At 43.2% G+C, this 23,858-nt stretch overlaps 1 pseudogene across 1 annotated transcript in view; it reads left to right on the top strand.

The window, feature by feature from the left end:
• LOC308308959 (ankyrin repeat and sterile alpha motif domain-containing protein 1B-like) overlaps positions 1 to 23,858 on the top strand; it is a 376,529-nt pseudogene that overhangs the window by 257,711 nt on the left and 94,960 nt on the right. The window contains exon 11 of the transcript XR_013963389.1: positions 16,584 to 16,743. The product of XR_013963389.1 is annotated as an ankyrin repeat and sterile alpha motif domain-containing protein 1B-like (transcript). The remainder of the gene's footprint in view (positions 1 to 16,583; positions 16,744 to 23,858) is intronic.

The raw sequence follows: 23,858 nt of genomic DNA, 5'->3' as shown, positions 1-23,858 counted from the left end.
CACATAAACACACACGCGAGCACACGTACGTGCACGCATGCTCCAGCATTTGACGTTGCATCTCATCGCAGTGGGCCGGGCTGCTCCGGAGGACCTGCTCATTAGTGGTCAGAGGAGCGCTCTTGTTTGTCAGTTCCCTTCCTGTGGCCGAGACACAAGTTCTCTCTGTGTCCCTATCTGTCCTGATAGGGAGAGAGGAAACGGAGAGAGAGAGAGAGAGAGAGAGAGAGAGAGAGAGAGAGAGAGAGAGAGAGAGAGAGAGAGGGAGAGAGGGAGAGAGAGAGAGAGAAGAGAGAGAGAGAGAGAGAGGCTACAAGGGAACACGGAGTGTGTGTCAGTGTGTGTATATGTGAGTGTGAGTGTGTGTGCATGTGGGTGGGATGTTTAACTTGGAGTGACTTTCTCATTAGCGGCAGAGTGTCTGTCACAAGCTGCGTTCTTCTCGCTGGAAACCCGCGCTTCTTCTTCTGCTGCTGCACTCTCACCTCCCGAAACTCCTCCTGGCTGGCTCGCCAGCCAGACAGACAGACAGCCAGCGAGGTCTGACAGACAGACAGCGAGGTCTGACAGACAGACAGACAGGACAGCGAGGTCTGACAGACAGACAGACAGACAGACAGACAGACAGTGAGGTCTGACAGACAGACGGACGAGAGGCGCGTCAACAAGTAGCGGTTAGTACAGTCACACTGCTGTCAGTCTCACACACACACAGCGGAGGATTATATTGTGGCGGCGCGCGGAGCGGCGGCCTTCTCAGGCCCCGGAGCGTTGAAGGAAGGACTTCCCTTATCCCAGACTCTGTGAGGAGCTGGTGGGAGCAGAGAGAGGAGTTGTGACCCGAACCCACCGGCCGCTGCTGCTGCTGCTGAGCTGAGGAGGGATTTCTTTTTCTTCTTCTGCGGGCGCTCGGTGTTCACTTTGCCACCGCGGGAAAACTACTAGCATCCGTTGGCCTGCTGAACTGCATGTGAGTGTGTGCGTGTGCGTGTGTGTGTGTGTGTGTGTGCGTGTGTGTGTGTGTGTGTGGTGTGTGGTGAGAGAGAGACAGAGAGAGAGAGAGAGAGAGAGAGAGAGAGAGAAGTTAAGAAGAGAGACAGATTGCTTATCGACTCTCATCACATAAATGCCTTTCCTGACTTCAGACTTTCCTCTGTGTGTGTGTGTGTTTGTGTGTGTCTGTGTGTGCGTGCGAGTGTGTGCACGCGTGCGTGCGTGCGTGCGTGCGTGCGTGCGTGCGTGCGTGCGTGCGTGCGTGCGTGCGTGCGTGTGTGCGTGTGTGTGTGTGTGTGCTGTGTGACAGGAAATCCCTGCTTCAGCCCATTGCTCTGCACTTCCTCCGCCTCCCTTCCTCAGATAGATATGTTTTCTCTGCTGTTCTGAGGATTCAGAGAGGTCCTGTAATGAGGCTGAGTGGCCACTAGGGTCCTGTAATGAGGCTGAGTGGATACTAGAGATGGGACGTTCGCGAACGAATCAAGTCTTTTGAACGGCTCTTTGAAATGAACGATGGGATCCGGTTGGCAGTAGGGAGCCGTTCCTTTCTAATGAACATGTGGTGGGAAAAGTACTCAAATTATTTTCTTAAGTAAAAGTATCAATGCTGCAATGTAGAAATACTCTGGCACAAGTAGAAGTTGGGCATTAAAATGTGCTTGAGTAAAAGTACAAAAAGTATTGGTATCAAAAGTACTTAAATTACCAATAGTAGAAAGTACTCATTATGCAGAATGCCTTCTTTGGGAGAGTTTTACTGCTGTTTTAGGAGGCGGAGAATTGAGCTCTTTAGATTTGCATAGCGATTTCACGGGAGCACGATTGGTTTAAGGAATGCATTGTCTCGTATTTCAGCGTGCTATCTGCTTGTAAACAGTCTACACAGTAACTAACTTCATCTCGCTAATGTTAACGGTTTGCTGAAGACAGTATTCTGGAAGGATGTATTTTTTTTATGTATACATCGTGATCTCAGTCGCTCTCGGACACACAAAGAAAACGTGGAAAATCGAAGCAGCATGTTGAAAACGCTATGTCATCATGAGTCCTTGTGCTGGCATTACAGGCGACACGCTCACTCGTGAAAATAAAAGATACAGTTTCGATACTCAACAAAACAAAGACGGATTTGGGGAGTTGAAAGCCTACTTTACTTAGTGGGAACACTCAGAGTTCCCAACATCGCGTCTAAAATACACTTTTTTATCCAGATAACAGAATATTTCACCGGAAGGCAAAATGTGGTCAATGGACATTTCTATTGACAAGATCTGTAGAGGGCGGTGTGGAGTAACTAAAACCTCCGGTGAAAAAGTTTATTCTCTGGTGCATTATTTCCCCCTCTATTATTCGTTGTGTCTATACGTGACCAGGGGAGGTAGCGTCTGTAAAAACAAAGGACCGGCTGACAAAATGAGCGATATAAACTTTATTTCAACAAGCTGCTTCGATTTTCTTCCACGCTTATGAAGTAAACAGATGAGAGACCGGCATAGGACCTTTACTTTTTGGATATAATGTTCACAAAAGGCAAGAAGCGTTCGAGAACGGCGGGGCTTTATGTTTTACTACAGACGAGTGGCTGAGTTGCGAGATACGCTATAGCGTTAGCTTCGCGCTAGCGCTGGCTGTTTATTATGAGAAGCTGCAGCCCATGAACGGACACGTTTCTCCGTTCTGTGTCCGAGCTAGAGTGCCCTAAAAAGTGTGTTTTGCAAGCCCGCCCGCCGCTTCCCACGTTCTTACTACAAAACGTGCTGCAAAAGTGCTCTGTGTTGCTAATGCTCCCAAGAAAGAAAACGTGTAAATCCATTGATCCAAACTGTAGAAGACCGTGCTTCACTGCTTCTGCTTTAGCTGTCTGCTTTATAGTCCAGTAATTTTAGGCCAAAATTAGGCTAAATCTAAAACAAATTGCAATAGTAGCAAACTCAACTGATTTTGTATCCTCAATATGTCCTTAGTGAGAGAAAAAAAGTCCCAAGGAATCCCATCAGGGGAAAGTTTTGAAAACGACCTACCTACCTTCACTACAGTGTAGTGTATAGTAAGTACTATTGCAATTTGTTTTAGGTTTTTTCATATAATGACTGGACTATTTGCTGTGTACAGCAGATGCTCCGCAAGCTTCGTAGCCGACGTTAAAGAGTACACTGTAAACACTTTCTTTTGTAATAGACTTTTTTTTACACTGTAAAAACTTTTTCTTTTGTAATACACTATTTTAGTGAAAAATAAAAACTACAAAAGGGAGAAAATGACAGGATGAGCATATAAGGAGGGGAGGAGGTAGAAAAGACCACTGGATACTATTTCTGACATGGCTGCAAGCACTATAGCACAATATATTACCACAGGTCTACTACTAAATAGTAGTTTTAAATAATTGTAGTGGAATAAAAGTACATTTGAAGTTGACAGCTATACCACTGTGGGTGTGGTTTGACTTGGGGGGAGTGATTTAGGGGTGTAGGTAAGTACCTATTGTCCCTCCCATTGTCACACCCACTTCTGGCTACCTAGAGGTGTCAAAATGTTCCTGGCATTCAAATGGCTTTTTAAGCACTTTGGGGTTTATGGTGCAACAAGTTTCAAGTTTCAAATGTCCATAACTTCTTCAAATATGCTCCAATTCCAACAAATGATACATCATATGAAAGCTTAGATTCTGTACTTGGATAATCTGTACAAAAAAGAAAAATGACCAATGCAGACATAAGGAACAAAGTACCAGACCTAGTCACAAATGTTCACGATTTTTCAAAAATAGCAGATCTACAAGCTTGCAAGCTGAGCTGTAGATTTTTTTTATAGTTAAAGCATAGAATAATGGTAAAAGTGGCAAAGATTTGCGTACAGGTCTATGGCTAAAGCAGGTTTGAGAATCACTGTTTGGAGGATACTCCTAAATGGTGAGCTGCATCAGACCCAAAGATCTGGCACATGTACTTGCCTGCTTTGATCTGTGTTGGCCCTCTCTCCACTTCCATCCTCCAGTCTCACAGACGTTTGTCTTGGCTTTCATGTTGCATTTGAAGCTCTGGAGCTGCTGGTGTGAGATGAATGATGAATCATTTGTAATATCGCCGGGAGAGGAGAGACAATGTCAAAGAGAGAGAGAACTGCATGGTGACAGATGAGTTGAAGCTGCCACTGTAAGAAGAAATGAAAAGTACACAGACATGGTTATGGGTATAGGCATTGTTGTCTTTAGAGGAGCGTTTTTTGCAGGTCTTTCAGTCCGAGTGCAACGGGGTTAAGGCAGCGGAAGCTTATGATTGGCTGCTTGGAGGTGCCCACAGTCGGGGGGGGGGGGGGGGGGGGGGGGGACGGCGATGCACCCTAACCTATGACCTTGCCCCTAACCCTAACCACAGTAAAACTAACGCTGGTGAAATGCTAACCTGGTGAAATGCAACCCTGCCGACACTGGTGAATGCTAACCTGGTGAAATGCTACCCTGCCGACACTGGTGGAACCTGGTCGGACTCCACCTTTAAAAGAGGCTTTTTTGATACTTTTTAACCACTGAAATAGAAACTGAAAACCACTTAGGAACAAAAAGACCCTTTTCTGACATATGGCCCAACACCACACCACTCCGCACCACCCACTTGTGCCAGGTTTTCCACTACCAGGATCTGGGTAGAGTGGTGTGAATGTGGTACTAAACGTAGTACTAAAAAGTATCCAATCTAGAGTAGGTCTGAGCTAGGCCAAACAGGGCCAAACACTTCATAATGACTGATCATTCACTGACTTTTCATTTAGACCATCAGGATATAGTTGTAATACATGATAATAGATTCTATTGTGTTATAACCACTATCATAATCTATCTATTATAGTGTATAATAGTTATCATAGTAATACATTAATACGTCATAGTGTATTATAAATAGGATAGCTGTAATACAAATGTATATTGTATTATAATCACAAGTAAAAGGGTCAATTTGTTTTTGGGTACTTTTGTGTAATGGAAATTGTAGATATTTGTATGTGGTGCGGTGTGGTGTGGTGTGCTAAAGCTGCAGTCGAAAAGGGTCTTTTTAGAAAGGTTTCCACTGTAGCACCCAGCTGTGAGGGTCACTAAATGAATCACATTTAACTCTCAGGTCAGGAGTGATCAGTGTCGCCAGATGGGAAATGTTGAATTATCGTACCGGAGCCTCAGAATTATCGTATTTGACATGAAACTATCGTACACAGCCAAAAAAAGAGAAATCACTTGCGTAAAAATGTAATTTCACCAAAAAATGGGTCTTTAGTGTAAGAAACGACCTTGTTTGAGACTCCTGCGTGACAAAAACGCATCAAATATGCTGCGTGGAGGTAGGCAACTTCCTGGAGCTTACACAAATAAAAGCCTGAAACTGGTCTGGAAAGATGCAACCGGTGGTTTTAATGCCTCCAAGTACAGATCTAGGGTCAGATTGACCGATTTCATGGCTTATTTTGAGAAGCCAAACCAGATCCCAGATCAGCAGCCAGGGAAAATAGCGAATTCACGCTCTTTTTGGTGATATGCCAACATCGTACATCGTACAGAGGATCAAATTATCGTACAAATACGATAATTATCGGACGTCTGGCAACACTGGGAGTGATTGTGTGTAATTGTAGACCTGTGTTCATTTTCAATGCCGTGTATTTCTTGGTATTCTCACGTCTAAAGAGGAATTCAGAAATGGCTCTTTGACTCATTTCCTTTTCACTTTTGTATTTTCTCTCCTTGTCATCGTCATCGCCCGGTCTCTCGCTCGCCACAGAGGCCAAGGCCACTTTGCAACATTAAACTTTTTAAAGCTCAAGCCATTTAGGCCTCAATGCAAATCTGTGTCACTTTAACCACTATTCTATGCTTTAACTATTAAAAAATTGCAGATACACAAGCTCACAGCGCGGCACTCGGTGCCACGCTGTGAGCTTGTATATCTGCAATTTTTGTAGATTATTATTATTTTTTAATCGTGAACATTTGTGTGTGAGTCTTTGAATATTTTTGACCCCATTCTATAAATGTCTTCTAAATACTTCCTCTAAATCAGTGGTTCTCAAACTTTTTCACTTCAAGGACCCCCAAGATTACAAGCGTTTGGCCGCAGACCCCCATCTCAAAATATGTTGTTCCAGGGACCACCCAGAAGCAGAGATTTGAGTTATGAATGTTCGCTTTTAAAAAGATATATTCAAAGACTTGCAAAAAAGAAAACACAATTTTTCAAAAATAGCAGATCTACAAGCTCACACTGTGAGCTTGTATATCTGCTATTTTTCAATAGTTAAAGCATTAAATAATTCTGGACCTAATCGGGTTAAATTGTAAACTGGAAGTCTTTCATTTAATTCCCTCACTTGCAATGAGAGAACTCTATAAGCCCCCCCCCCCCCCCCCTCTCTGGGCTCTGTGATTGACACGTGGTTCTAACTAGGCTGTCACATTAGATCAACATCATGTGAACGACAGGGCCACCTGTGATCAGGCGCGTCACAAGGGGGGGGGAAAGTGGGACTGAGTTACAAGGGCCCAAGAAGGGGAGGGGCCTTAATTATTTTGCTTCTGGGGGGGTCCCTGGAACTAAATATTTTGAGATGGGGGTCCGTGGCCAAATACATATTATTTTGGAGGTACTTGATATGAAAAAGTTTGAGCACCACTGACATAGAAACATATAAAAAAAAAAAAAGATTTTTCAAAGAAAGAGAGAAAGAGAAGAGAGGCAGTGTTGTTGTTTTTTTTTTTTTTTTTAGTAATTTTTATCCCACGATTTTGCAACCCATTTTCACCCAGTGCCAATTGCCTATGTAATCCTGGGCTCTGCTCTCCCTCTGCCACGCCTGGGGAGACAACGGACTTACCTCATGCTTCCTTCTATGCATGAGTAGTCCAAGTTGTTTCTTTTCACCTGACAGGGGGGATTTCCCCGGGATGGACGTAGCGCGTGGAAGGAACACGTTATTCCAACCAGTTCCTTTCCCCTCTATCAAGCGCCCTGGCTGGCCAGGGGGAGGCATTATTGAGACCAGGATTACTGCATGTTTTTGTGAGGTTATCAACCCTAGGAGACACGGGGAGAACATGCAAACTCCACACAGAAAGGCCCTATCGCCAACCCCACCTAGGGTGTGGGCGCTGATGATGCGGAGGGAGAAACACGCCCCCTGCACCCACAGCAGTGTTGTTTTTGACAGCAATTTTTCATTTAATTTTAGTCTTAGTCTTTTGAATAAAATGTAATTTAGTTTTATTCATAATTTAGTCACTGCATTTAGTCAATGCATGCATTTTCACGACTTTTTCAAAAATAGCAGATCTACAAGCTCGCAGCGCAGCACTCGGTGCCGTGCTGTGAGCTTGTAGATCTGCTATTTTTCAATAGATAAAGCATTCAATAATTCTAGGCCTAAATGAGTTAATGACCATTTTGGGTGCGGCAGTGGCTCAGGAGGTAGAGTGGCCGCTTGGGGAAACAGAAGGTTCCCGGTTCAATCCCGGCCTCCCCCAGAGTTGGTGTGGAAGAGTCCTTGAGCAAGACTCTGAACCCCTAGTTGCTCCCGGTGAGCAGGTTGGTGCCTTGCATGGTTTCCTCCGCCATCGGTGTATGAATGTGTGTGTGAATGGGTGAATGTAATGCCTACTACTAACAAGAGGAGTAGAGGTGACCGCGCTTTTGCCGCCGCTCTGGCTCTGGAATATGTTGCCCCTTCCCATTAGATCTGCCCAGTCAGTTGGTGCTTTTAAATCTTTGCTAAAAACTCACCTGTTCTCCACTGCCTTTAGTTGTATATAGCTCTTTCTTTCTGTTGTCTTAACTCTTGTATAATTGGTTTTGTATCATAGTATTTTAGGTATTGTTGTTTCCATATTATTGATTTTATCATGTTCAGCACTTTGGTCAGCTCTGCTGTTGTAAATGTGCTATACAAATAAAGGTTGATTTGATTTGATTTGATTTAGATAAAAGGCGCTATATAAATGCACCATTTACCATTTTTGTCTCCTCTACCCATTTAGCTATATTTACATTAATTACCAACATTACATTCTTGTGTTTAGAGTGTAATTTAAAAGATGAATAAACCCGAACAAGTGGCACCATACAAATGTAATAATTGTGTGGAATTTGTATACTGTGTAGATGCTTGAATCTTTTAAAAGGCATTCAAGTGAACTTTGGATCTCGTTACAGCCCCCGCTATAACCTTACCCAGCCAGTAAGGTTCCTATGAGATCATCTCAGGGGTCTTCAATGTTATCAGGCCAAGGACCCCTTAGTTGAGAGAGAGATGAAGCAGGGACCCCCACAACAACCTTTTCATAGATTCCATATAGTTTGATTGTTTGACTGCACGATCATCAGTGTATTTTGGACTCATGTCAATTTGTGTTTCCAGATATTTAACCACTCACAACGCCTCACAGCGTGAGGCGTTGTATACCGGCTTGTATATCGGAGCTTGTATATCGGCTATTTTTGGCTAGTTCTCAGAATATGGACGCTAGGATTCAATTGGTATAAAAAAGGAGAAAAAAGATAAAAGTGTTTTAGTGTGAAGCGATGGAGGAGTGCATCGGCCAACCTCATTAATCCTCTTCCAGCTCACCCCTCAGAACGTGATTGATGGCCCAGTGCACCCTGGGTAATGTAGTAGGAGAGCCTGACAGGAAGAATAATGGCTATCGCAATCGCAGGTGCGGGGGGAGACGGTCGGGGAAGAAAGGCGAAGTCCTCTGGGGTGAGAAATCAGCTGGTGGTTTAGACACCAGGTGCGTGTGTGTGCGTGTGCACGTGCGTGTACATGCTCCATACCAACCAAAAAGTACAAGTGGTAAAAGTACTCAAATCTTTGAAAGTAAAAGTATCAATACCAGTGGTGGAAAAAGTACTCACATCCTTTACTTAAAGGGATATTTCACTTTCAAAAAAACTTTTGGTAATTTTATCGTCTAATCAGGCTTTTATGAATACCCTGAACAGTTTTTAATTAGCTTGATTGAATATTTAGATATTTGATGTAAATGTTACCAGGACCTCCAGGCCCAGGGCTTCTCCCCACACACACCCATTGTAACTTCAAACTTCATTTTAACCATGATAGATTCATTTAAATCACCCATTATTTTTTCTGGTGACTCATACTACCCTCTTAATATGTGAGCAGGCCGTGTTTATTCGATTATTGTTTTCATTTATTTTTAATAATTATTTTTTTGTATTTTTTTTTTCCATTTTCCCAAATAATTATTACAAATAAATGAAAAAAGGTTATTGAAAAAACACGGCCTGCTCACGTATTAGGAGTGTAATATGAGTCACCAGAAAAAATAATGGGAGTTATTAATGATGTTTGAAGTTACAATGGATGTGTATGTGGAGAGAGGCCCTTCCACTGCTCCCTGTTGAAAGTGGAATATCCCTTTAAGTCAAAGTATCAGTACTTCAATATAGATGTACTCTACAAGTCAAAGTCCGGAATTCAAAATGTACTCAAATAAAAGTATGAAAGTATTGGCATAAAAAAGTACTTAAAGTACCAAAAGTAAAAGTACAAAATGTTTGAAAATAGCAGATCTACAAGGTCACTACGCATCAGCGGCCTCACCACTGATACCTGCGTGGATGCGTTGCAACGCAGGGGCGGCCTGCCATGCCACACTTCAGGTAACGATGATGGAGTGTTGCATTATGGGACGACACAGACATCTAGAGATCCCCCCCCGTCAGTCGGTACAGTGAGAAGGAATCCTGCCTTTAGCTGCTCATCGTTCACCTTCAGTTTTTCCCCCCTGACACGTTCTCTGTGTCTCTCTCTCTCGAACAGAGAAAACGTGTTTTTTATGCCGTGGACACAGTGAACTGCAACGAGAATCTAAGCCAGGGCTGCCCAAAAGGTAGATCGTGATCTACCAGTAGATCACAAATGCTGTGCAGGTAGACCACATGACATGCTCCAAAAAAAAATATTTAAACAAAAAAATGTATTCAAGCAAATTACAAACCCCTTTTTTGTGTATCTTTTAAAGTAGGTAAAACCCAAATGCAAGGATTTGTTTACAAGATTCAGTAGCATTACAAAGAACCGGAAAACCTACCACTTCCATACAGAATGGGATGGAGACTTTTCCCCTCACTATTTCCCTATTTTGTCCCTACTATTTAAGTGTGTTTGTCTTAAATGTAACGCCAGTGCCGCTGCCTAAGCCCTCTAAAGATACATTGTTTTGGGGGAGGTACCTTAGATCATGTTGAGCTGGTCGTTTTAAAAAGTAGCTCTCAAGTCACAAAAGTGTGCGGGCACCCCTGATCTAAGCCTATCTGTGTCCGCTTGTGTCCGGTTGTTGTGGAGAAATGTTTTTTTGTCCAATGATGCCAGACGTCCGTATTTGTACTATACATGAGCAACAGTATATACTGTACACTGATTTCTCCTTTTCGTCTGTGTAAGATAGTTTTGAGTGCTTTCTCTATCTGGTTCTTTGTTTACAGTACCACACAGCTCAGGAATGTCAGTGTGCGGAGCACAATATAGTCAACAGATTTGTTATTGGGGGGGTGATTGTGTATCTGTGTTTGTACATGATTCCTTGTATTTCTGTGCATCTGTGCTTCCGGGTCAAAATGACCCGGAATGACATGTTCATCTCAGAAGAATCTTTAAGGCCAGTGAGTTTCAGGTGGAAAAAATGTAAACTTCTACAGTTCTACATTTTTTTTCCAAATGAAAATGTAAAACGGGTCAAAATGACCCGAACAGCACTTAAGGGTTAAGATGAATAATGCATTATACTGTAGCTCCATCATTAAATTGTTCATTCAATTATTAGTTAAAGCTACTGTTGAGGTGTCCTTGAGCAAGACAGTGAACCCATAACTGCTCCTTATGAGCACTTTGGTGCCTTGCTTGGTTTCATCTGTGTATGAATGAGTGTGTGAATGTAATGGGTGAATTTTATGCACATTGTATAGCGCTATAAAAATACACCATTTACCATTTACCTTTTACCTTTTTCAAATATGACCCTTTTCTTCTGGGAAAGCTTATACCAGGGGTGCCCAGAAGGTAGATGGTGATCTACCAGTAGATCTCAAAGGCTGTGCAGGTAGCCCACATGACATGCCCCTAAAACATATAATAACATTTTTTCACATGTGTCACTTGAATTAAGGTGACTTGATTGATTGACATCAAGAAGGGCCTGTCAGCTCTAGCCTCGCAACAGCCAGACTCTCCCAGGGGAGAGTCTGGGAGTCCTCCGTAGACAATGCATTACGCAATGACGTAGTTACTCACTTTGACTGACAGGTCCAGTCAGTAGTCATCAGCGCATCAAAACATCGTCGGGAGAACATCAAATACGTCTTTTCCAGACAGAAATTCCAAAGGTGCAAACTGTTGTTCGTTTTTAAGTTATGAGATGCCGTTGATTTCAGATAAAACTTCGCTTAATGCAGCTTTTATTTGCGTTTTGTGAACTCGCATCGGACATGGGGTCCGCCATGTTTGTTGTCAAAATGCGAGAGCTGTAGCAGCCGCTCGACCAATCAGGAGCGGTGTGAGGCGGGTTCGCTTGAAATGCAGCCTTTTGATTGGCAATTAGAAAAAAATTGCTAATAAAGAGGCTCAATGGGAGGGACACCAGACCGAGAAAGGAAGCACATTGGTGATGACGTAACTCGGGATGGCTTGCGAGGCTATGTCAGCTCCCTTCATGGCTTCTAAAGTAGGCAAACCCCACCAATGCAATGCATTGTTTTCAAGAGTCAGTAGCATTACAGAGAACCCCCAAACCTACCACTTCCATACAGAATAAAGACCTTTTCCCCCCACTTTTTTGCCATTTCAAGTGAGTTTGTCTTATATGTAACGCCAGTGTGCCGCTGTTCCAAAGCCACCTCAGGTAAACCTTTTGGGAGGGTAGATCATGTTGAGCTGCTGGTCATTTTAAAAGTATCTCTCAAGTCAAAAAAGTGTGGGCTTATACGGCTGCCGGGGTGTAAGAGGTTAAAACGTTCATAATTCGGCCTGTTGCATCATCATCATCATCACACACATCGGCTGCATAACCGCAGACACCGACATCTCGACACACACGTGAATAATGCAGCTCGAATGTTGAGAAACGTGATTTCTCCTGACACCTGATTCCATCTGCTGTTTGTTTTGAACCACATACGGTATCACCTGAGGAGGGCGTGTTAAATAAATTAATAATAAAGTTAAATAAGTATGGAATATGGATAAATTCCATAACCAAAATAAGACAGAGACGAGCCAAAGGACTATATCTTAGATTGCTGTATTTGAAGAGAGTCAGACAAGGAAGACAGACAGTGAGCGTACCATCCTAGTGGTAGCTTTCTAATTCTCTCTCTTCCCAAATGGAAGTTAACATTCAGTATATAAAGAGTACAGTTATGACAGTAAGATCTTCGTGGGACTCATTGATTCGTTCCCAGATCATAACAAGGAAGACAGTGACACGTATACTGTTGGTAACTTTCCACTAGTGACATACAGTATATCATGATTTCGTAGTCAGGGCAACCAAAGTTACTATGACCTGTAATCTATTAGCCTGAGCTTACAGTATCCGACCAAAATGTGGTCTCCTATACTGTAAGTTCAGTTCATAATATATCCTTATATGGTCATATGAGCCTCATACACAAATCATAGAATTATGTATCATAATTCTACCCTATCAGGGGGTGTGTGTGAGCGTGTCAACATGGCTTGAAGTTATGTTCGAAACTGCACATGGAATCACTTCTATCCTTTTTTTCTGTCCTTCAGCTCTTTTGTTCCTTTTTTTTAAATCTGCATGGGTCCAGAATTGCTCTGAGAAGTTTTGTGATCAAAAGATACGTGTTTGGCTTTTTCACTCTGCTGTGATCAGAAACTCTGGCAGAGTATGTTAGAATGCCATGTGCACTGTCCCTGGTAAATAAAGAAATTGATAAATAAATGAATTAATTCCGCCATTGTGAGGTGGAACATAGTTTCCCTACCTGTCTGTCACACCGGACAGCTAGTTGACGCCTGACGGATGCTTGATTACATGTCATCAGGGATGTCACACCAAATTCTGGGCCCTGGGTACAAGGATTCACTGCGGGCCCCCGCACAATTATTGTGTGCTTTAACTATTGAAAAATAGCAGATCCACAAGCTCTGCTATTTTTGAAAAATCGTGAAAACGTGTCTATTTCAATTTGAATATTTCAAATCCTTCTAAGGTTTTTTGAAGAAAAAAAAAACTATATTTCTATGTCAGTGGTGCTTTTTCATGTGAAGGACCCCCAAAATGATATGTATTTGGCCACGGACCCCCATCTCAAAACATTTAGTTCCAGGGACCACCCCCCAGAAGCAAAATTTGAGTTACAAATGTTCGCTTAAAAAATGCATATTCAAAGATTTGGACACATTTTCACGACTTTTCAAAAAAAAAAAAAAAAAAATAGCAGATCTACAAGCTCACAGCGCGGCACTCGGTGCCGCGCTGTGAGCTTGTATATCTGCTATTTTTCAATAGCTAAAGTATAAAATAATGAGGGCCCCTCCACCTTGGGCCCTAGTATCTCAGTCCCACTCTCCTCCCCCCCTTGTGACGCCCCTGATTACATGTCATTGCTCGCAGGTGGTACAAACAAACCTAGCTCTGCCGAGTGCCCAGCTCTGTGCCTAAGCTCTGTAAAACCTGCACTGTGGTGCGCTTCTAAAGTTCATTCTAAACGTTATGAAAGACGTCTAAAGCTATAAGGACAGACGGTAGGAGACTCTAAGAACTTTATGCAATAGGCTCTATGCATATACGCCATTTTGTTCTACTTCCCGGCCTCTTTCGACTTCCTTCACAGGTGTTACTGATGATACTAATTAAGGCTCTGTTTGATTTATTGTACAGTGGTTCCCCATAACTCTATACAAATGGAATCAACAAATGGAATCAAATGGACCCTTGCGGGTCCATTTGCTTCCATGTGTGCACTCTCAGAGTTACACACCTGTATGGGGACATTTGGAACCCACTCAAGGACACTTTGAGACCCATTAGTGTAGCAGAGTGTTTCCAGTGAGCCAACATGCACAATATCAGCACCCTGACTGTTTGACCAGAATGGAACAGACCCTTCATTAGTATCATCGGTAACACCTGTGAAGGAAGTCGAAAGACACCCGGAAGTAGAACAAAATGGCGTATATGCATAGAGCCTCAATAGCAGCCACACCCAGGTATTTCATGTTTAGATCTGTCTTTGATGTGGACACTGTTTGACAGTGGTGTAAAGTAACTAAGTACATTTACTTAAGTAGTTTTGAGGTATTTGTACTTTAATTGAGTATTTCCAATTTCCAATACTTCTACTCCACTACATCTGGGATGCAACATTTTTACTTTTACTCCACTACATTTAATTGAAAAGTTTAGTTACTAGTTACTTTTCAGATATAAATGATTATTAGAAAACATACATTAATCCACTTTAACCTTCTTTTATACCTAGGCTATTTGAAAATAGCCGAGCTACAAGCTCACAACGCGTCGCATCACGACGCGTTGTGAGCTTGTAGGTCTGCTATTTTTCAATAGCTAAAGTATAAAATAATGAGGGCCCCTCCACCTTGGGCCCTAGTATCTCAGTCACACTCCCTTCTCATTGAAATGCATTGGCGGAATGCGGATTCCACTCTCATAGGTATTTTGGTGTGAGGGTACCCTAACAGAGTATTATTATATTGATACTTTTACTTAAATACAAAAATGTAGTACTTTTTCCACCACTGGTGGACGCAGTTTGATGGACACTGCGCATCGCGCACTTCATGTCAGCTGTATTTTCTTTTCATGTACAGTATGTACAGTATGCTTTGGTCCGTTTTGTGATTTTACTACTATACATGTTGTTGATTTGTTTTGTTATTTTTGTGTGAACCTAGTTCTCACGGCATGTTTGGGAGGAGAAGAGAGGAGGAAATAAACTGCCCGTTTTCATAAAGAACCAACGCTACACTTTGCATCAGCAATGAATAGGAGCCTGACCTACTCGATGTGCCTAAAATGAAATATAAAAAATATGGTGAAGCAGCTTTCTGCTTCTACGGACCGACAGTTTGGAATAAACTCCCACTACACCTAAGACAGTCAGCCTCTGTGGATAGCTTTAAAGCACAGCTCAAGACCTATTTCTTTACTCTTGCTTTTAGCTGAATTTCTTTAATCTCTTTGATGCTATTGACGTCCACGCTGTTCTGAAATTGTTCTTCAATGTTTTATGTTTTTATTTTTCTGCTTTATTGTATTCATGTGTATTTTATTTTTTCTGCTCTGTAAAGCACTTTGAGCTGCATTTCATGTCATGAAAGGTGCTATACAAATAAAGCTTTATTATTATTATTATTATTATGGAGAATAGGCACTCCATGATGCTGGCGGCCGAGTTGCATCATGGGATATGTAGTGTTTTCGCTCACCAGCCGCTACCGCGGCACCTGTTTACCTGGTAACCATGGTAACTAATCAGGCTTTTATGAACACCCTGGACAGTTTTTAATTTGCTTGATTAAAGGCCCGCTGACACGCCCCGAAATTATAACAGTATGATACAGTAGGTCACGTGGTCTGAAACAGTCTGAAACTCATGTCACAGTGTAATCTGCCCCTTGCCCCCCAACAACAGCTGACCAGTACAATAAGTAGTCTAAGTACAGTCAATTCATTTGATTGGCTTATAATTGCGCATTCCCACAATGACATCATAAAAATATTAACTCATATTTTAAGATGACTTTTTAAAGTGACAGTACCCCTTTAGGTGACAGTACGCCTTTAGGTGACAGTACCCCTTTAAGTATTTAGATATTTGATGTAAATGTTATCAGGCCTTCCTCCTGCAGGACGCCTCCCCATACACACCCATTGTAACTACAAAAAAAAACATTTTAACCATGATAAATTCATCAAAAACACCCTAATTTTTTTATTTTTAATAATTTTTATTGTATTAATGTTTTCCCAATTTCCCAAAGAATTTGTAAAAATAAATGAAAAAGGTTATCAAAAAAGCACAGCCTGTTCAAGTATTAGGAGGGTATTCACCAGAAAAATAATGGGTGTTTCTAAAGGGGAGCACACACTGGACGCGGGCGGATGCGCAGTCGCGATATCGACGCACGTGAAGTGGAACGCTGGAAAAATAGAACAGCGGCGTATCGGCGCGGCAGGCGCGGCGGCAGACCCGCGGCTGTGCGCGTCTGACGCCACCGGTGTGGGTTAGTTCATTGAAAATAACGGGGCTGTATTTTTTGACACGGCGCTTCCGCGCCGCCTCCGCGTTTCGGTGTGTGTTCCCCTTTATTAATCTATCATGGTTAAAATGGAGTTTGAAGTTACAATGGGTGTCTATGGGGAGGGGCCTGGAGGGCCTGATAACATTTATATCAAATATCTAAATAATGAATGAAGCAAATTAAAAACTGTCCAGGGGGTTCCCAAAAGCCTGATTAGACGATAAAATGACCAAAAGTTTTTTTGAAAGTGAAATATCTATATCTATCTATATCTATCTGTCCCATTGCAGGACTCCAAGCACTCTGCGGAGGCGGTCACCTCTCCCTCTCTGGACGTCTTCCTCCCGGAGGACGAGGACAACCCGTACGAGTCCGTCACCTCCGCCGTCACACGCAAGCCCTCCTCGTTGGACATCAACCACAGGCTCAACAGCACCTGCCCTCGCAATGGTAGGACACGCACTCACACACACTCACACACACACACACACACACGCACACGCACGCACACGCACACGCACACGCGCACACACACACACACACAGTGACTTGGGTTGAACATTACGGTTAAGAAAGACACAAAGGGTTGTGTTTCAGTGCTATGAGCAACAAGGGCCTGCAGCGCTGCGATTTATGCTGCGACTGTCTTTTTTTGTTGTTATTGTTGCCGTCTGTGCAGTAATTATTTGGTGCTTCGTCTGTGCAGTTTATTTGGTGCTTCAGATTATTTGGTGCTTCAGTTTATTTGGTGCTTCAGTTTATTTGGTGCTTCAGTTTATTTGGTGCTACAGTTTATTTGGTGCTACAGTTTATTTGGTGCTTCAGTTTATTTGGTGCTTCAGTTTATTTGGTGCTTCAGTTTATTTGGTGCTTCATTTTATTTGGTGCTTCAGTTTATTTGGTGCTTCGCGCCGCATTTCGAGCCTACAGATCTGCTACTTTTGATGCTTCTGTGTGATGCTATAGTTTGATATGATCAAATAGGGCGTTAATATTTTGTGGAAAAAACACACAAAAAGTTAGAATATGGGCATTTTACGAGGTTTCTGCCCGACATCAATAATATGATGTTAAAACTCATTGACTGCTTATGACGAGTTATATAAGTGTGTCCTTTATGCTAATGACGAGTTTAATCGATATAGAACAATTAAAGTATGATCGACGATCCGCCATTATTTTTTCTCTATTGAGTCCGCACTACCCACTGAAACCGGATACGGATGTTCTTGGACCGGAACTGGTGGGCGGGACAACAACCCCCTGTATCCTGTATCCTGTATCCTGTCTCCGAACGCATTCAGACACGGTTGCTATGGTCTAAGGAGGGCTGTTGTTTGTTGTTGCTTATCACGGCATGATCGTAGAGCGAACGCAATCCGTGAACCGTCGTGCACGATGTGTACGCACGCGCCCACGTTAAAGGTAAACAAAATGCGAGCAGTGTGGAACATTAGAAGGGGGGTCAAAATAGCAGTCGATGAGTTAATCTAAAAAGTAATTGATAAAATGATCGCTGATAAAATAATGTGTAGTTTTGGAGGCCCATTACAGTTTGATTCAGCTGTAGTATTATTAAATAATGTCTAGTTTGGAGGCCCGTTACAGTTTGATTCAGCTGTAGTATTATTAAATAATGTGTAGTTTGGAGGCCCATTACAGTTTGATTCAGCTGTATTAAAGTTATACCATTTAACTTTTTTTTATAAAACATCTTAAAATTGTCCTAACTGTTAAATCGCTAAAGTTTTAGAACACCCACTCCGTTATTTTCAGCTTGTGAAGCCTTCTCTTTATATGTTTTCTTCTTAGCAGTGACAGGGGCGGGATTTCCCGGCAAAATGACATAATCTGCATCATCTGTATACGTTGTGTATACGTTGGCCAATCACATCGCAGATCATACACACATGATACACTACCGGCCAATAACCGACTCTTCAGGAAGTAGCTTCCCTCAGCAACCAGTGTTTACGATGGTGAAGGATTCTTAACCTCTTATTCCCCAAATCCTGCTCAGAAAATTACGTTCTACCACTCCATGGATTCGTATCGGTTGCGGTGGTTTGCGGCGCCGCTCCGGTGGTCCGTGGCGGTGGTCCGCGGTGACTCCGGGCGAAAAACGGACGAAAAAAGCAATACCGCGACTGACCACTAGTTTAGCAACTTACACAGTATAGCTTTAAATAATGTGTAGTTTGGAGGCCCGTTGCAGTTTGGTTCAGCTGTAGTATTATTAAATAATGTGTAGTTTGGAGGCTGTAGTTTTATAATATAATGTGTAGTTTGGAGGCTGTATTTTTATAATATAATGTGTAGTTTGGAGGCCCGTTGCAGTTTAGTTCAGCTGTAGTATTATTAAATAATGTGTAGTTTGGAGGCTGTAGTTTTATAATATAATGTGTAGTTTGGAGGCTGTAGTTTTATAATATAATGTGTAGTTTGGAGGCTGTAGTTTTATAATATAATGTGTAGTTTGGAGGCCCGTTGCAGTTTAGTTCAGCTGTAGTATTATTAAATAATGTGTAGTTTGGAGGCTGTAGTTTTGGTCCAGAGCCTCTCAGCCTCCCAACGCCCACGGTTCAGCTCCCATAGCGGTTCAGCTCCCATAGCGGTTCAGCTCCCATAGCGGTTCAGCTCCCATAGCGGTTCAGCTCCCATAGCGATGCTACACATCCTCGGTTGTCACGGCAACTGCATCACCATCTCCTGTGCCTTCTTCTCCTCCGGCGCAGGCTGGTGAGTCACCTGTACTCAGCGTTGCCATGGGAACTGCCGTACCGGTGGCCCACAGACTGGTGGAGAGTGTGTGTGTGTGTGTGTGTGTGTGTGTGTGTGTGTGTGTGTGTGTGTGTGTGTGTGTGTGTGTGTGTGTGTGTGTGTGTGTGTGTGTGTGTGTGTGTGTGTGTGTGTGTGTGTGTGTGTGTGTGTGTGTGTGTGTGTGTGTGTGTGCGTGCGTGCGTGCGTGCGTGCGTGCGTGCGTGCGTGCTCAAAGAAAGAAGGAAGTCACTGGAGCAAACTTGGACATTTGAAGTATTTTAATCTCAGGGTGCAGCTAGGCAAATAGAACGGGACAACGTTTCGATTTCAATATGTCTTCATCAGTTGTGTGTGTGTGTGTGTGTGTGTGTGTGTGTGTGTGTGTGTGTGTGTGTGTGTGTGTGTGTGTGTGTGTGTGTGTGTGTGTGTGTGTGTGTGTGTGTGTGTGTGTGTGATGGCTTAGCTGCACTGTGTCAAAGCGTCTTAACGTCATCTGAGGAAGAAAGAACATGTGTTTTGTAGCGTGCATGTGTGGATGTCTCTTGTGTTGTGGGTGTCTTTTGTCAGATCTAAAGGCCAGTCCACAGCAATGCAACTCCTTGCAACTGCTTCCAACTAGTTGCAGCCAGTTGCTAGGAGTTGCATTGTTATGGAATGGCCTTGCAACTGTTTTGTAGCAACGACTTGTTGCATTGGTGCCGTCTGGCCTTTTAAGTTAACGGAGCGCTTCAAGGTTCAAAGTGTGAGCATCACTGGTTTGCAGGAAAGTCAGACAGGGAACAACATAACTCATCCTCTTCACTTAGGAACAGAGGTGTCATTTCATTAAAAAGGAGAGGGTGGCGAAAAAGTGACCACTTAAGCCCCGTTTGCATCATTGGATCGTGATGTGATGCACTGTGATCTTATAGATCTGCTATTTTTGCTCTCTTTGAAAAAGGACATAATTGTGTAATGACATGTCCACACTAGGGAGGCCAGTTTAAAAAAGTGATTAATGAATGAATAAGTGTCAATCTAAAATCTGATCCGTCTGTCAAAAAGCATTCAGAGTGGAGGAAAGTGGACCCTGCAGGCCAAATGTCGTCATGATGACGTCATGATAACGTCCTCCGGTGATGTCGTCATGATGACGTTATGATGACGTCCTCCGGTGACTCCGGTGACGTTCAGAACTAGACCAGATCACAGCCCATATGGGGATGATCCAGAATGTTATATGGACCTTTTTGTTTGGCCTCGATCGGACCCTCTCTGATTAATCCAGGACGTCCGTTTTCGTGGGCAGGATTTATGTTGGTTGAAATCAGGTGATATTCTAGGCCAGATCTGACTAGTCATGGTTTGACGTGATCTGGTCCCACGTCACTGATTGGTCCAGGGCCTGACCGTGCTTGCTGGGGAAGGTATAGGAATAAAAGACCCTAATTTAGAGCAGGGGTCTTCAACATTTTCAGGCCAAGGACCCCTTAGTTGAGAGAGAGAGATGAAGCAGGGACCCCCACAACCTCTTCATAGATGCCATATTGTTTCATTGTTTGATAGCACGATCGATCATCAGTGTATTTTGGATTTAATTCATGTCAATTTGTGTTTTCAGACATTTAACCACTTGAATGAATCGTCAGTACATAACTTGACATTTCACTATGTACTTAGTCTGCTCTTTTACCCCTCTACACCAAACGTATTTGCCAAAAATAGCCGATCTACAAGCTCACAACGCCTCGCAGCGCGAGGCGTTGTGAGCTTGTAGATCGGCTATTCTTGGCAAAGAGCTTTGGTGCAGAGAGAAAGGAAGAGCAGACTAACTATTGACGATTCTAGTAGTCAGTTATTAGCAGTGATAGCTGAGTGGTTAGTGTCCACACCTAGGACTCCGGAGGTCCCAGAGGTCGCAGGTACGATTCCCCGCTCCAGCTATCACTTCTCCCCTCCCCCCGCGCGCCTTGTGGGCAGCACTGGGGGTCAGCTGGGTTAAGCTGAAAACTGAATTTCCCTTGTGGGAGGACGGAGGTAAATTCTTCTTCTTCTTCAATGTCTAAACACACACATTAATCCAACAACCTACACGGATGATAGTGTTCTCAGAATATGGACAGACGCTAGGATTCAAGTGGTTAATATAAAAAAAGGAGAAAAAAGGTTTCTATCACACAAAGATTTGGAGGACCCCCTGTAGTAACTCTGAGGACCCCCTGTTGAAGACCCCTGATTTAGAGGTTAAACGGTGAAAACGTTGACTTTGACTGTGTACCCGTATGAGCTATGAATGCCAAGCAGGTGGAGGCTTATAGGAGTGCTACCAGTTCCCAGAGGATGGTACAATGCAGAGAGAGAGAGAGAGAATATGCTAAAGCTATACAAGCAGTATCTGGCTGCACACCAGTATTGCTGTTCCCAAATGCAACCAGGGACGTGCTGGCTATTGGGAAAAGCGGGACAACTCCCGAACGGCTGGTTCATTCCCGCCGGTCCAGGCCGGCCATTAGGAAAAAAATAAATAAATACATAAATAAATTCATTCCATTTTGGGGGCTGGGCGGCCAACAAAGTAAATCGTCACTGTCGGGCAGAAACCTTGTATCTCCAAGTTTCAAATTTGTACATTTTTTCGCAAAGCAAAAGCCCTGCTTTACCATACAAGGCCGTCGCAGTGCGAGGCGTTGTGTGCTTGTAGATCTGCTGTTTTCACTAGTTTAAATCATTTTTATAATGATAAATACAAAACAAACAGTTTTGGACATACAAGGTTTCCACCCAACAACAACAAAATAAAGGCCTAATTCATGTAATTGGCCCACTGGCTTGTCACTTGTCATGATCTGAATGGCAAATCTTTGAGTAGCAGCAGCGCTATAGAGAGAGATCTCTCTCTATAGCAGGGCTACTCAACTTGAGATGGCTCAGGGGCCACTCAGCAAAATACCAAAAGTCCAAAGGGCCGCAAGCTAAAAATGACGGTCCTATTTTGGACGTTTACATTGATTTTGTACAGTACACAGTCTAATAATTAAGGAAACGCACAGAAAACAGCCACATTTCCATAAGCCAGGCCAAACCTCATTGAACCAAAAGATTGTCATGGATGGAATGATGAAATTGATGACATTTGAATTTTTTATCAAATTAGGCTTTATTCACAAAATGTGAAGTGAAAATGAACAGTTCTGGTTCAACCTTTTTGTAACCTCCCCTGTGTCTGGGTATGCAAAGCTAGTGAACTTTGGCAATGTAAAGGTATGTTTTCTCATGCCACTAACACTCCTTTTCATTAATAGGACAGATTTAAAATAAATAAACGTTTATACTTATTATTCAATCACTCAAACCCCAGCATCCCTATTCTTGGGGAACATAGCCGATCTACAAGCTCACCACAAGATGCACTGTGAGCTTGTAGATCGTCTATTTTTGGTGAAGAGAGTTATTGTATGGAAAAATAACTCAAGTACAGTTCAACTCCCCCTCAGATGCACTGTACTTGTAAAACAGTTTGATGCTTTGAGCTTTGTAAAACACAACAGCTCGTTGGAGGAGATTTGTGTTAATAAGCATAGTTCCTTGGCTGCAGCGCGATCTGTTGGAATGCTTGCACTGTCGGTGCCATAGAGTTATAGTCGGAGCTGACTGGCGGAGTCGCGGAGGGAGAGACAAGCAGCGGAGACAAGGGCTAGGGTTCATTAGACTGAAACATGACGATCGCGGGATTCGCGGCCGTTCATATCGCACGACCGTCATGCGTCTCCGCTCCAGTGAGCCCGACTGTGGTTGTCTGCTGCAAAATCTCCGCATATTTGTCTGTCTGACTGTCTCGTTGTACTGTAGCTCTAGTGTAGCCGCCTGCATCTCTGCACTGCTACTGCATTCGCTTCCTGACTCTTATCCCTAACTACGGAGCGCACCGAGGGTCAAACATCACCGTGTTTTGCGTTTCGCGTTAACTTTGACAGGCTTAGAAAAATCATATTTTTTTTGGCATGATCATGACGGGCCGCACAGACATGCGGAAAGGGCCGCATGCGGCCCGCGGGCCGCGGGTTGAGTAGCACTGCTCTATAGTGTGCAATGAGGGCCTCTACAACTCTTTTTCCCGGGCTGAATGCAACTTTACTTTGGTAAGGTTTGGAGCCTCCAGAGCCTGCACAGTGCACACCTCTAGCGTCAGTAAATCCCCTTTGAATGGAAACGAATTGAATAATTGAGAGAGAAAGAGAGGAAGAACCTAAATCCAAAGCAGAATGATAGAAACTAGAGAAAGAGAGAGAGAATTTGATGTGAGCGCCCGCACCCTAGGTGGGGTTGGCGATAGGGCCTTTCAGTGTGGCGTTTGCATGTTCTCCCCGTGTCTCCTTGGGTAGATACCCTCACAAAAACATGCAGTAATCCTGGTCTCTATAGAGAAACGAAGCCATGTCGTCATTTGTGCGTAATGACGCCCTCTAGGGGGTTCATGCTGGTATTGTTTTGTATTCAAATCGCCATTGGGAAATTTGCGATTGCCGCATATAAGGACTGTGTTAAAAAAATAAACACACCATGTGCGCGTTTCTGTCAGCGGGGGGGTTCTGCATAGTTTATGATATTCATTCATATCTGATATAGCCTGTTGTCAGAGAAAATGTAATCAACGCTGTCCTAAATGTTGGAAACTACAGAGAGACACTCGTGTCTGGGACAGACTGTCGCTGAGAGCATGTCCGCGCACATGGTGTGTTTATATTTTTAACACAGTTCTTATATGCGGTGATCGCAAATTCCTCAATGGCGATTTGAATACAAAACAATACCAGCATGAACCCCGT

The sequence above is a fragment of the Nannobrachium achirus genome (genome assembly GCF_963921795.1).
Source record: "Nannobrachium achirus genome assembly, chromosome: 23".
Taxonomy (NCBI): domain Eukaryota; kingdom Metazoa; phylum Chordata; class Actinopteri; order Myctophiformes; family Myctophidae; genus Nannobrachium; species Nannobrachium achirus.
Note: the sequence above shows the minus strand (reverse complement) of the source record. Positions and strands in the feature narration are given on the sequence as shown.